Source organism: Hyperoodon ampullatus (assembly GCF_949752795.1).
Source record: "Hyperoodon ampullatus genome assembly, chromosome: 15".
In the NCBI taxonomy this organism is placed as follows: domain Eukaryota; kingdom Metazoa; phylum Chordata; class Mammalia; order Artiodactyla; family Ziphiidae; genus Hyperoodon; species Hyperoodon ampullatus.
In genome coordinates this window covers 63,705,457-63,720,712 of record NC_136928.1, presented here as the reverse complement: position 1 = coordinate 63,720,712, position 15,256 = coordinate 63,705,457, and positions in this window count along the sequence as shown.

The window sequence follows — 15,256 nt, the reverse complement described above, 5'->3', positions numbered from 1 at the left end:
ATCAGAAGAGGTCTTTAAAATGCTGAAAGAAAATATCTGCCCAGAATACTATATCCAGCAAAAATATTATTCAATAATGAGGGTAAAATATTTTCAGATAAACAAAAACTATGAAGATTCATAACTTCACTACAATAAATGGTAAAGAAAGTTCTTTTGGCTGAAGGGAAAACATACTTGATTAAAATATGGATCTTCAGAAAAAAATGTAGAGCATCAGAAATGGACATCTATACAACATTGTAAATCAACTATACTCCAATAAAAATTAATTTAAAAAAAGGAAACTGAATGAAAACAAAGACATCTGTGATGAATACATGATTGTGTGTTAATCAGGAGGGTAAATGTAATTTTCTGAAATGCATGTTTGGGAAACCATAATTCCTCCAATGTTTGAACCAGTGAACCATTTATCACTGCTTCCTTGACTAACACAACCTGATTTCTAGCTGTGGATTAAGAGAGATTCATTCTGGACAAATAAAAGTGCCTTTCTTATGTGAACTGATACTTGCCCTGGTGATAAATTCCTGTTCTCTTTGCCCAACCTGAGCTTTATTTTTCCACAGCAATAAACACATCACTGATTAAAAAAAAAGAAAGAAAGAAACAGACATCTGGATAAATGTAACAAAAAAAACCTATTTTTGCCTTTTTCTTCTTAGCATTCTTTTTTTGTTTGTTTGTTTGTTTGTTTTGTTTTTTTGCGGTACGCGGGCCTCCCACTGTTGTGGCCCCTCCCGCTGCGGAGCACAGGCTCCGGACGCGCAGGCTCAGCGGCCGTGGCTCACGGGCCCAGCCGCTCCGCGGCATATGGGATCCTCCCGGACCGGGGCACGAACCCGTATCCCCTGCATCGGCAGGCGGACTCTCAACCACTGCGCCACCAGGGAGGCCCTTCTTAGTATTCTTTAATCCATATAACTGTTTAAAAGCTAAAAGTATTACACTATTTTATGAAGTTTTAATGTATGTTGTTATACCACATATAACAATCATAACATAAAGGGTAAAGAGATATGAGTTTATAAGTTTGCAAGATTTCTTTTTTTAATTTTTTTATTGAAGTATATAGTTGATTTACAATGTTGTGTTAGTTTCTGGTGTATAGCAAAGTGATTCAGTTTTATATATATATATATATATATATATATATATATATATATATATATATATATATGTATATTCTTTTTCATATTCTTCTCCATTATGGTTTATTACAGGATATTAAATATAGTTCCCTGTGCAGCACAGGGAACTATATTCAATAAGTTATCTATAATATTTCTATCTTTTAAGCGAAGCATATAACTATAAATGTACTATAGTTCTATATAACCATATGTAGTTCTAGAACTATAACTGTACTGTGAAAATTATGAATGTAATTGAAGTCCACAGGGCAACCCTATAAAAATGCAATAAAGATTAACTACTATATATGGGCATGGATGTTAACTAGACTTATTGTGGTGACCATTTCACAATATATACAAATATCAAATCACTATGTTGTATACCTGAGACTAATATAATGTTATATGTCAACTCTACCTCAATTTTAAAAAAGCTATAAATTCAACAGGAAAATTAAAATAAAATCTTTAAAAAATCAAATAATTCTGAAGGAAGGGAACAGGAAAGGAATGACAAGAACAAAACACAGAAGAGTTAGGTGGTGGGAACAGTTTGGAAAGAAAGAAGTAAAACTATATTCACAAATGACATGATCTTATATATATAAATGATAAGCAATCTACTAAAAACTATTAGATCAAATAAGTGAGTTCAGCAAGGTTGCAGGATACAGGATCAGTATACAAAAATAAATTATATTTCTATATACTAGCAATGAAAACCTGAAATGAAATTACTAAAACAATTCTTTTACAATAGCACCAAAAAAAATACTAAGGTAAAATTTTAACAAAAGGACTTGTACACTGAAAACTACAAACATTGTTGAAAGATATTAAAGAACATTTAAATAAATGGAAAGATATATCAAGTTCATGCATTGAAAGACTTAACATTATTTAGATGTCATGCTCTCTGCTATAGAGTAAATTGTGCTTTCACAAAATTCATATGTTGAAACCCTAACCCCCAATGTGATTGTATGTGAAGATAGGGTCTTTAGGAGGTGATAAGGTTAAATAAGGTCATAAGTATGGAGCTCTCATCAGATATAGGACTGTGACCTTTTGAGAAGAAGAAGATCTCTCAGTCACACTCTCTCTCTCTCTCTCTCTCTCTCTCTCTCTCTCTCTCTCTCCCCTCTCTCTCTCCCCACTACAACCCTATGTGAGGACACATTGAGAAGGCAGTCATCTGCAACCCAGGGAGAGATGTCTTGCCAGACAAAAACGCTGCTAGTACCTTCATCTTTGCTGTCTAATCTTCATAACTGTGAAAACAAATTCCTGTTTAAGACATCCAGTCAACGATATTTTGTTATGGCAACCTGAGCAGACTAATACACTCTCTAAACTGATCTACATATTTGGCTCAATTCCTATCAAAATCTTAACTGATTTTTTCAGAAATGGTAAAGTTAAGCCCAAAATCCACGTGGAAATGCAAGGGACCCAGAATAGACAAAACAATCTTTAAAAAGAAGAAAAAAATGGAAGAACTAGTATTTCCCAACTTCAAAACTTACTACCAAGAAACAATTATCAACACAATGTGGTACCAGCATAATAACATATAGACATAGACCAATGGAATAGAACTGAGAGTCCAAATATCAGTTTGTACCCTCTATGGTCAATTGATTTTCAACAAGAGTGCCAAGATCATTCAATGGGAAAGGAGTAGCCTTTTCAACTGGTCTTGGTGCAAATGGATATCTACATGCAAAAGAATGAAATTGGACCCCTACCTCACACCATATACAAAAATTAACTCAAAATTGATCAAACACATAAAATGAGAGTTAAAACTATAAAACTCTTAGAAGAAAACAGAGGTGTAAATCTTCATGACCTTATATTAGACAATGATTTCTTAGCTATGACACAAAGTACAAGTGACAAAAGAAAAATAGATAAACTGGCTTCATTGAGACTAAAACCTTTTCTGTAAGTAATACTATCAAGAAAGGGAAAAGATAAGTCACTATGTTGTGCATTAGATCTCCAGAACTATTTATTTACTAGTTGTACATTTGTACCCTTTAACACCTTCTCCCCGATTCCCCCACACCCCAGACCCTGGTAACCACCATTCTACTCTCCATTCCTATGAGTTCAGCTTTTTACATTTCACATATAAGTGATATCATGCAACATTTGTCTTTCTCTGTCTCAGTTATCTTACTCAGCATAATACCCTCAAGGTCCATCCATGTTGTCACAAGTGGCAGAATAATATTCTATTGTATATGTATATTTCATCTTCCTAATCTATTCATCCACTGATAGAAACTTAGGTTGTTTTCATATCTTGGCTACTGTAAAATAATGCTGCAATAAACACAGGAGTGCAGATATCTTTTTGATATCCTGTTTCCATACTCTTTGGATATATATCCAAAAGCTGGATCTTATAGTAGTTCTATTTTTAATTTTTTGAGGAACTTCTATATAGTTTTCCATAGTGGCTAAACTAATTTACATTCCCACCAACAGTGCACAAGTGTTCCCTTTGCTCCACATCTTTATTATCTCTTCTTTTCTTTCTTTTTTTTTTAACATCTTTATTAGAGTGTAATTGCTTTACAATGGTGTGTTAGTTTCTGCTTTATAACAAAGTGAATCAGTTATACACATATATATGTCCCCATATTTCTTCCCTCTTGCATCTCCCTCCCTCCCACCCTCCCTATCCCACTCCTCTAGGTGGTCACAAAGCACCGAGCTGATCTCCTTCTTCTATGCAGCTGCTTCCCACTAGCTATCTATTTCACATTTGGTAGTGTATATATGTCCATGCCACTCTCTCACTTTGTCCCAGCTTACCCCTCCCCCTCCCCGTATCCTCAAGTCCATTCTCTAGTAGGTCTGCATCTTTATTCCCGTCTTGCCCCTAGGTTCTTCTGACCTTTTTTTTTTTTTTTAGATTCCATATACGGTATTTGTTTTTCTCTTTCTGACTTACTTCACTCTGTATGACAGTCTCTAGGTCCATCCACCTCACTACAAATAACTCAGTTTCATTCCTTTTTATGGCTGAGTAATATTCCATTGTATATATGTGCCACATCTTGTTTATCCATTCATCTGTTGATGGACATTTAGGTTGCTTCCATGTCCTGGCTATTGTAAACAGAGCTGCAGTGAACATTTTGGTACATGACTCTTTTTGAATTATGGTTTTCTCAGGGTTCTTCTTTTCTTGATGATAGCCATTCTAGCAGATGTGAGGTTATATCTCATCATGGTTTTGATTTGCATTTCCCTGATGATTAGTGATGTTGAGCATTTTCTCATGTACCTATTGGCCATTTGTATTTCTTCTTTGGAAAAATATCTATCCAGTTCCTCTGCCCATTCTTTATTTGGGTTGTTTGTTGGTGTTGTTGTTGTTAAGTTGTATGAATTCTTCATATATTTTTGATATTAATCTCTTATCCAATATATGATTTGCAAATATTTTCTCCATTCCATATATTGCATTCATTTTGTTGATTGTTCCTTTTGCTGTGCAGAAGCTTTATAGTTTGATGTAGCCTCACTTGCTAATTTTTTCCTTTGTTGCTTGTGCTTTGGATATCATACCAAAAAGATAATTGCCAATACTGATATCAAGAAGTTTCCTCCCTATTTTCTTTTAGGAATTATGGTATCAGGTCTTATGTTAAAGTCTTTAATCCACTGCGAGTTAATTTTTGTGAGCAGTATAAGGTAGGAGTCCAATTTTATTTTTCTGCATATCCAGCTTTACCAGCAAGGTTTATTAAAGAGACTGTCCTTTCCCAATTGAGTGTTCTGGCACACTTGTCAAATATTAGTTGACTGTATATGCAGGGGATTATTTCTGGGTTATCTGTTCCATTTGATTGGTCTATTTGTCTATTCTAATGCCAGTACCATACTTTTTGAATTACTGTAGATTTGTAGTATGTTTGATTTTCAACAGAAGTTGCCAAAGCTATCCAATGGAGAAAAAAAATGGTGCTGGAAAAATTAGATCTCTCTATGGAAAAAAATAAACCCCAACTCTTCCATTACATACAAAATCAACTTTAAAAATAGATCATAGATCTAAATGTATGAGTTAAAACTATTAAAATTATAGAAGAGAACATAGCATAAAATCTTTGTGACATTGAGTTAGATAAAGATTTCTTAAACAAGACATTCTAAAGAACAAAGTATAAAAGAAAAAATGATAAATATCAACTTCATCAAGATTAAAAACTTTTTTCTTTTTCCAAAGACACACTTAAGAAGACTAAATGGTGGGCTTCCCTGGTGGTGCAGTGGTTAAGAATCCGCCTGCCAATGCAGGGGACATGGGTTCGAGCCCTGGTCCAGGAAGATCCCACATGCATGGAGCAACTAAGCCTGTGCACCACAATTACTGAGCCTGCACTCTAGAGCCCATGAGCCACAACTACTGAGCCCATGCACCACAACTACTAAAGCCCATGTGACTACAGCCTGTGCTCTGCAACTGCAACAAGAGTAGACATCACAATGAGAAGACCACGCACCGCAATGACAAGTAGCCCCTGCTCACTGCAACTAGAGAAAGTCCAGGCAGAGCAACGAAGACCCAACACAGCCAAAAATAAATTAATTAAATAAATAAAATTTTTTAAAAAGACTAAATGGCAATCCATACATTTGGAAAACATTTTTGCCACACATATATTCAACAAAGGAATTGTATCCAGAATATGTAAATAACTTTTACAATTCAATAATTAGATGACCTACAACCAAATCAAAATGGGCAAAATATTTTAATAGACATTTCACAAAGAAGATCTACAAATAGCCAATAAGCACATAAAAATATGCTCCACATTATTAGTCATCAGAAAAATGTAAGCTAAAACACAATGTGATACTACTACATACCCAAAAGAGTGGTTAAAATTTAAAAGAGTGAAAATTCTAGATGTTGACAAGGATGTGTAACAACTTGAAATTTTGTAACTTGAGATGTAAAATTGTACAACCAATTTGGAAAACAGTATGCAGTACCTTATAAACCCACATTTACCATGTGATCCAGTAATTCTTCTCATCTGAGTATTTATCCAAGAAGAAAGGAAGCGTGTGTCCACACAAAACAGGAAACTGAATGTTCAAAGCAACATTATTCATAATAGCCCCAAACTGGAAGCAACCCAAATGTTCACCAAGAGGTGAGTGGGTAAAAAAATTGTGGTATAACTATACCATGGACCACTACTCATCAATACAAACAAACAAAATACATAAAATAACATGGGTGAATCTCAAAAACATTATGATAAGAAGTCAAGCACAAAATATTAGGTAACACATATCAGTAGCATACACACATCCAGTTGTGACAACCAAAAATATGTCCAGATATTACCAGATGTCCCCTGAGGAGACAAAATTGCTCCCAGTTGAGAATCAGTAGTTTAGACATATTTGAGTTTTTCGTACTTAACATATATATATAAACACTTAATATTGTCTCTATAAGCTTGCTCCATTTAATTAAGGAGATATTATAATCTGAATATTTGATCCCCTTTGGTGAAAGATAAGTTACATCAATTTATTTGCTGATGGATGGATGGATGGATAGATGATTGACTGATATGTAGGTAGATCGATAGATTTTATCAACTCTTGTGCAAACCAGAAGAGCAAGTTGTGATAAAACAGCAGTGTCTAAAGTAGAAATAGAGAGGCAGTATCTATAAAGAATATTAATCAGTTAAAGAAACAAAACATATTTTAAGCAACTCTAGGTCTCTCAAAGGAGAATCATTATAAAATCTGAGTTTTTAAAATTTTCCTTCTGAATTTAGCAGGAAAATCAGTTTTGTTTTTTCAGTGCCCAAATCCCTTACAATAATGACAACCTTCTTTCTTTGGCCTTAATTAGAAATTTCTAAAGAAACATTAATCTGGAATTATTCATGTTAGTAGCTTCACCAATAAAATTTTTAGTCAGTTTCTGTTGCTTGCATCCAAAGATCCCTAAATGACAATGTATCATATTGAAAACAACTGTTCATGAGTTCCCCTCAGAACAACATCTTATTCACCTTTTAAACTCTCAAATTTAGAATAACTTCTGGCCCATAAGACATGCTCTATAGAAGTTTCCTAGACAGAGACATGTATATAGCACAGATTTGATTTTGTTCTCTCTGGGTCTTCCCTGCTACTTCATTTCTCATGAAACTTTAGAAACATTACTCATACCCCTCATTAACTAATCTCTATTTTTGAACATTCCAGGCTAGGAAGAAAAATTTTCTTTCTCTCCCTAAATTTCTATTTTAGTCCATAAAATATAAAGTTTTAGGAAGTATAGAGAAGAGAGAAGAGAGCTTCTTTCCTCTGCCTTCACTCATTCTCCCTACAGGGTAGGTGCATAAAGTGTGTGTGTGTCGGGGGGTGATATGTCTGATGGGGAGATTTGGAGAAGGATAAATGCATATGCAGCCTTGGGTCCCCTCTCTTGTTTTCAGAGCAGCCCTCACAGTGATGCTAGCTGTCTTCTCTCTTCTAAGTGTTGCTTATAGAAATAGGCTCTGGCACTGTAGTTGAACGAGGGGAAGACGAGGTATTTTAGCTCCTCCATCTTAGTTTGTGTAAGCCAATTCAATTCAAGAGAAAAGTATTAGTCTAATAGGTCAAGGTTGTGTTCTCCAAGGAAACTTCACCAATGAAACTAATGTTTTGATTTTTTGTTGTTATTATTGTTATTTGGGTATTTATGAGAGAGGGATTTTTTAAAGGCAGATTACACCAATAGATGAATGGCATAAATATCTAAATTTTTAGATTCAGGGATTCTTATTTATATAACACCAAAATTCATCGTATCTGCTTGGAAAACTCCTAAGCATTCTTTAAAACCTAGCTCACATTGACCTCTCCTATGAATCTTTCCCATAAGGAATTGATTACTCTATGTTCCATGTGTTCATGGTACTTTCTGCATCCCTGTACTATATCACTTGCCACAGTTCTCACAAGTTTCTGTTCACATAGCCATTTCTTCTGTTAGAATGTGAGCTCCTTAAAAGCTGTATAGAATAACTATTAAGATAATAGGCGGTGGAGAGGGGGAAGATGGCGAAAGAGTAAGACGCAGAGATCACCTTCCTCCCCACAGATACATCAGAAATACATCTACACGTGGAACAACTCCTACAGAACACCTACTGAACGCTGGCAGAAGACCTCAGACCTCCCAAAAGGCAAGAAACTCCCCACGCACCTGGGTAGGGCAAAAGAAAAAAGAATAAACAGAGACAAAAACTAGGGACGGGACCTGCACCAGTGGGAGGGAGCTGTGAAGGAGGAAAGGTTTCCACACACTAGGAAGCTCCTTCGCGGGCGGAGTCTGCGGGTGGCGGAGGGGAGAAGCTTCGGAGCCACGGAGGAGAGCGCAGCAACAGGGGTGCGGAGGGCAAAGCGGAGAGGTTCCCGCACAGAGGATCCATGCCGACCGGTACTCACCAGCCCGAGAGGCTTGTCTGCTCGCCCGCTGGGGCGGGCGGGGCTGGGAGCTGAGGCTCAGGCTTTGGTCGGAGTGCAGGGAGAGGACTGGGATTGGCAGCGTGAACACAGCCTGAAGGGGTTAGTGCACCACAACTAGCCGGGAGGGAGTCCGGGGAAAAGTCTGGACCTACCGAAGAGGCAAGACACTTTTTCTTCCCTCTTTGTTTCCTGGTGCATGAGGAGAGGGGATTAAGAGCGCTGCTTAATGGAGCTCCAGAGATGGGCGCGAGCCGCGGCTAACAGCGCGGACCCCAGAGACGGGAATGGGACGCTAAGGCTGCTGCTGCCGCCACCAAGAAGCCTGTGTGCGAGCACAGGTCACTATCCACACCTCCCCTCCCGGGAGCCTGTGCAGCCCGCCACTGCCAGGGTCCCGGGATCCAGGGACAACTTCCCTGGGAGAACAGGCGGTGCGCCTCAGGCTGGTGCAACGTCACGCCAGCCTCTGCCGACGCAGGCTCGCCCCACATCCGTACGCTTCCCTCCCCCTGGGCTGAGTGAGCCAGAGCCGCCGAATCAGCGGCTCCTTTAACCCCGTCCTGGCTGAGCGAAGAACACCCACCCTCTGGCGACTACACGCAGAGGCGGGGCCAAATCCAAAGCTGAACCCCGGGAGATGTGCGAACAAAGAAGAGAAAGGGAAATTTCTCCCTGCAGCCTCAGTAGCAGCGGATTAAATCTCCACAATCAACTTGATGTATCCTGCATCGGTGGAATACCTGAATAGACAACGAATCATCCCAAATTGAGGAGGTGGACTTTGAGAGCAAGATATATTATTTTCTCAACTTTTCCTCTTTTTGTGAGTGTGTATGTGTACGCTTCTGTGTGAGATACTGTCTGTATAGCTTTGCTTTCACCATTTGTCCTAGGGTTCTGTCGGTCCATTTTGTTTGTTTGTTGGTGGGGGGTTTTATTTTGTTTTTTTTTCACTTAAAAATTTTTTTTTCTTAATAATTATTTATTATTTTAATAACTTTATTTTATTTTATTTTGTCCTCTTTGTTTCTTTCTTTCTATTTTTTCTCCCTTTTATTCTGAGCCGTGTGGATGAAAGGCTCTTGGTGCTGCAGCCAGGAGTCAGTGCTGTGCCTCTGAGGTGGGAGAGCCAACTTCAGGACACTGGTCCACAAGGGACCTCCCAGCTCCATGTAATATCAAACGGCATAAATCACCCAGAGATCTCCATCTCAACACCAACACCCAGCTTCACTCAACGACCAGCAAGCTACAGTGCAGAACACCCTATGCCAAACAACTAGCAAAAGAGGAACACAACCCCTCCCCATTAGAGAGGCTGCCTAAAATCATAATAAGGCCACAGGCACCCCAAAACACACCACCAGACGTGGACCTGCCCACCAGAAAGACAAGATCCAGCCTCATCCACCAGAACACAGGCACTAGTCCGCTCCATCAGGAAGCCTACACAACCAATTGAACCAACTTTAGCCACTGGGGACAGACACCAAAAACAACGTGAACTACAAACCTGCAGCCTGCAAAAAGGAGACCCCAAACACAGTTCGATAAGCAAAATGAGAAGGCAGAAAAACAAACAGCAGATGAAGGGGCAAGATAAAAACCCACCAGACCTAACAAATGAAGAGGAAATAGGCAGTCTACCTGAAAAAGAATTCAGAATAATGATAGCAAAGATGATCCAAAACCTTGGAAATAGAATAGAGAAAATGCAAGAAACATTTAACAAAGACCTAGAAGAAATAAAGAGGAAACAAGCAACGATGCACACTAAAATAAATGAAATTTAAAATACTCTACAAGGGATCAATAGCAGAATAACTGAGGCAGAAGAACGGATAAGTGACCAGGAAGATAAAATAGTGGAAATAATTACTTTATTCTGCAGAGCAGAATAAAGAAAAAAGAATGAAAAGAACTGAGGACAGTCTCAGAGACCTCTGGGACAACATTAAATGCACCAATATTCAAATTATACGGGTCCCAGAAGAAGAAGAGAAAAAGAAAGGGACTGAGAAAATATTTGAAGAGATTATAGTTGAAAACTCCCCTAATATGGGAAAGGAAATAGTTAATCAAGTCCAGGAAGCACAGAGAATCCCATACAGGATAAATCCAAGGAGAAACACACCAAGACACATATTAATCAAACTGTCAAAAATTAAATAAAAAGAAAACATATTAAAAGCAGCAAGAGAAAAACAACAAATAACACACAAGGGAATCCCCATCAGGTTAACAGCTTATCTTTCAGCAGAAACTCTACAAGCCAGAAGGGAGTGACAGGACATACTTAAAGTGATGAAGGAGGAGAACCTGCAACCAGGATTACTCTACCCAGCAAGGATCTCTTTCAGATTTGATGGAGAAATTAAAACCTTTACAGACCAGGAAAAGCTGAGAGAGTTCAGCACCACCAAACCAGCTTTACAACAAATGCTAAAGGAACATCTCTAGGCAAGAAACACAACAGAAGGAAAAGATCTACAATAATGAACCCAAAACAATTAAGAAAATGGGAATAGGAACATACATATAGATAATTACCTTAAATGTAAATGGACTAAATGCTCCCACCAAAAGACACAGACTGGCTGAATGGATACAAAAACAAGACCCATATATATGCTGTCTACAAGAGACCCACTTCAGACCTAGAGACACATACAGATTGAAAGTAAGGGGATGGAAAAAGATATTCCATGCAAATAGAAATCAAAAGAAAGCTGGAGTAGCAATTCTCATATCAGACAAAATAGACTTTAAAATAAAGACTATTAGAAGAGACAAAGAAGGACACTACATAATGATCAAGGGATCGATCCAAGAAGAAGATATAACAATTGTAAATATTTATGCACCCAACATAGGAGCACCTCAATATATAAGGCAAATACTAACAGCCATAAAAGGGGAAATCGACAGTAACACACTCATAGTAGGAGACTTCAACACCCCACTTTCACCAATGGACAGATCATCCAAAATGAAAATAAATTAGGAAAAACAAGCTTTAATTGATAGATTAAACAAGATGCACTTAATTGATATTTATAGGACATTCCATCCAAAAACAAGAGAATACACATTTTTCTCAAGTGCTCATAGAACATTCTCCAGGATAGATCATATCTTGGGTCACAAATCAAGCCTTGGTAAATTTAAGAAAATTGAAATTGTATCAAGTATCTTTTCCGACCACAATGCTATGAGACTAGATATCAATTACAGGAAAAGATCTGTAAAAAATACAAACACATGGAGGCTAAACAATACACTACTTAATAACGAAGTGATCACTGAAGAAATCAAAGAGTAAATAAAAAAATACCTAGAAACAAATGACAATGGAGACACAAGGACCCAAAACCTAAGGGATGCAGCAAAAGCAGTTCTAAGAGGGAAGTTTATAGCAATACAATCCTACCTTAAGAAACAGGAAACATCTCGAGTAAACAACCTGACCATGCACCTAAAGCAATTAGAGAAAGAAGAACAAAAAACCCCCAAAGTTAGCAGAAGGAAAGAAATCATAAAGATCAGATCAGAAATAAATGAAAAAGAAATGAAGGAAACGATAGCAAAGATGAATAAAACTAAAAGCTGGTTCTTTGAGAAAATAAACAAAATTGATAACCATTAGCCAGACTCATCAAGAAAAAAAGGGAGAAGACTCAAATCAATAGAATTAGAAATGAAAAAGGAGAAGTAACAACTGACTCTGCAGAAATACAAAAGATCATGAGAGATTACTACAAGCAACTCTATGCCAATAAAATGGACAACCTGGAAGAAATGGACAAATTCTTAGAAATGCACGACCTTCCAAGACTGAAGCAGGAAGAAATAGAAAATATAAACAAACCAATCACAAGCACTGAAATTGAAACTGTGATTAAAAATCTTCCAACAAACAAAAGCCCAGGACCAGATGGCTTCACAGGCGAATTCTATCAAACATTTAGAGAAGAGCTAACACCCATCCTTCTCAAACTCTTCCAAAATATAGCAGAGGGAGGAACACTCCCAAACTCATTCTACAAGGCCACCATCACCCTGATACCAAAACCAGACAAGGATGTCACAAAGAAAGAAAACTACAGGCCAATCACTGATGAACATAGATGCAAAAATCCTCAACAAAGTACTAGCAAACAGAATCCAACAGCACATTAAAAGGATCATACCCCATGATCAAGTGGGGTTTATTCCAAGAATGTAAGGATTCCTCAATATATGCAAATCAATCAACGTGATACACCATATTAACAAATTGAAGGAGAAAAACCATATGATCATCTCAATAGATGCAGAGAAAGCTTTCAAAAAAATTCAACACCCATTTATGATAAAAACCCTGCAGAAAGTAGGCATAGAGGGAACCTTCCTCAACATAATAAAGGCCATATATGACAAACCCACAGCGAACATTGCCCTTAATGGTAAAAAACTGAAACCATTTCCACTAAGATCAGGAACAAGACAAGGCTGCCCACTCTCACTACTCTTATTCAACATAGTTTTGGAAGTTTTAGCCACAGCAATCAGAGAAGAAAAGAAAATAAAAGGAATCCAAATAGGAAAAGAAGATGTTTGCAGATGACATGATATTATACATAGAGAATCCTAAAGATGCTACCAGAAAACTACTAGAGCTAATCAATGAATTTGGTAAAGTAGCAGGATACAAAATTAATGCACAGAAATCTCTGGCATTCCTGTACACTAATGATAAAAATCTGAAAGTGAAATCAAGAAAACACTCCCATTTACCACTGCAACAAACAAAATAAAATATCTAGGAATAAACCTACCTAAGGAGACAAAAGACATGTATGCAGAAAATTATAAGACACTGATGAAAGAAATTAAAGATGATACAAATAGATGGAGAGATATACCATGTTCCTGGATTGGAAGAATCAATACTGTGAAAATGACTCTACTACCCAAAGCAATCTACAGATTCAATGCAATCCCTATCAAACTACCACTGGCATTTTTCACAGAACTAGAACAAAAAATTTCACAATTTGTTTAGAAACACAAAAGACCCGAAATAGCCAAAGCAATCTTGAGAATGAAAAACAGAGCTGGAGGAATCAGGCCCCCTGACTTCAGACTATACTACAAAGCTACAGTAATCAAGACAGCATGGTACTGGCACAAAAACAGAAAGATATATCAATGGAACAGGATAGAAAGCCCAGAGATAAACCCACGCACATATGGTCACCTTATCTTTGATAAAGGAGGCAGGAATGTACAGTGGAGAAAGGAGAGCCTCTTCATTAAGTGGTGCTGGGAACACTGGACAGGTACATGTAATAAAAGTATGAGATTAGATCACTCCCTAACACCATACACAAAAATAAGCTCAAAATGGATTAAAGACCTAAATGTAAGGCCAGAAACTATCAAACTCTTAGAGGAAAACATAGGCAGAACACTCTATGACATAAATCACAGCAAGATCCTTTTTGACCCACCTCCTAGAGAAATGGAAATAAAAACAAAAATAAACAAATGGGACCTAATGAAACTTAAAAGCTTTTGCACAGCAAAGGAAACCATAAATAAGACCAAAAGACAACCCTCAGAATGGGAGAAAATATTTGCAAATGAAGCAACTGACAAAGGATTAATCTCCAAAATTTATAAGCAGCTCATGCAGCTCAATAGCAAAAAAACAAACAACCCAATCCAAAAATGGGCAGAAGACCTAAATAGACATTTCTCCAAAGAAGATATACAGACTGCCAACAAACACATGAAAGAATGCTCAACATCATTAATCATTAGAGAAATGCAAATCAAAACTACAATAAGATACCATCTCACACCAGTCAGAATGGCCACCATCAAAAAATCTAGAAACAATAAATGCTGGAGAGGGTGTGGAGAAAAGGGAACACTCTTGCACTGCTGGTGGGAATGTGAATTGGTACAGCCACTATGGAGAACGGTATGGAGGTTCCTTAAAATCTACAAATAGAACTACCATATGACCCAGCAATCCCACTACTGGGCATATACCCTGAGAAAACCATAATTCAAAAAGAGACATGTACCAAAATGTTCATTGCAGCTCTATTTACAATAGCCCGGAGATGCAAACAACCTAAGTGCCCATCATCGGATGAATGGATAAACAAGATGTGGCACATATATACAATGGAATATTACTCAGCCATAAAAAGAAACAAAATTGAGCTATTTGTAATGAGGTGGATAGACCTAGAGTGTGTCATACAGAGTGAAGTAAGTCAGAAAGAGAAAGACAAATACCGTATGCTAACACATATATATGGAATTTAAGAAAAAAAATCTCATGAAGAACCTAGGGGTAAAACAGGAATAAAGACACAGACCTACTTGAGAATGGACTTGAGGATATGGGGAAGGGGAAGGGTAAGCTGTGACAAAGAGACAGAGAGGCATGGACATATATACACTACCAAACGTAAGGTAGATAGCTAGTGGGAAGCAGCCACATAGCACAGGGAGATCAGCTTGGCGCTTTGTGACCGCCTGGAGGGGTGGGATAGGGAGGGTGTGAGGGTGGGATAGGGAGGGTGGGAGGGAGGGAGACGCAAGAGGGA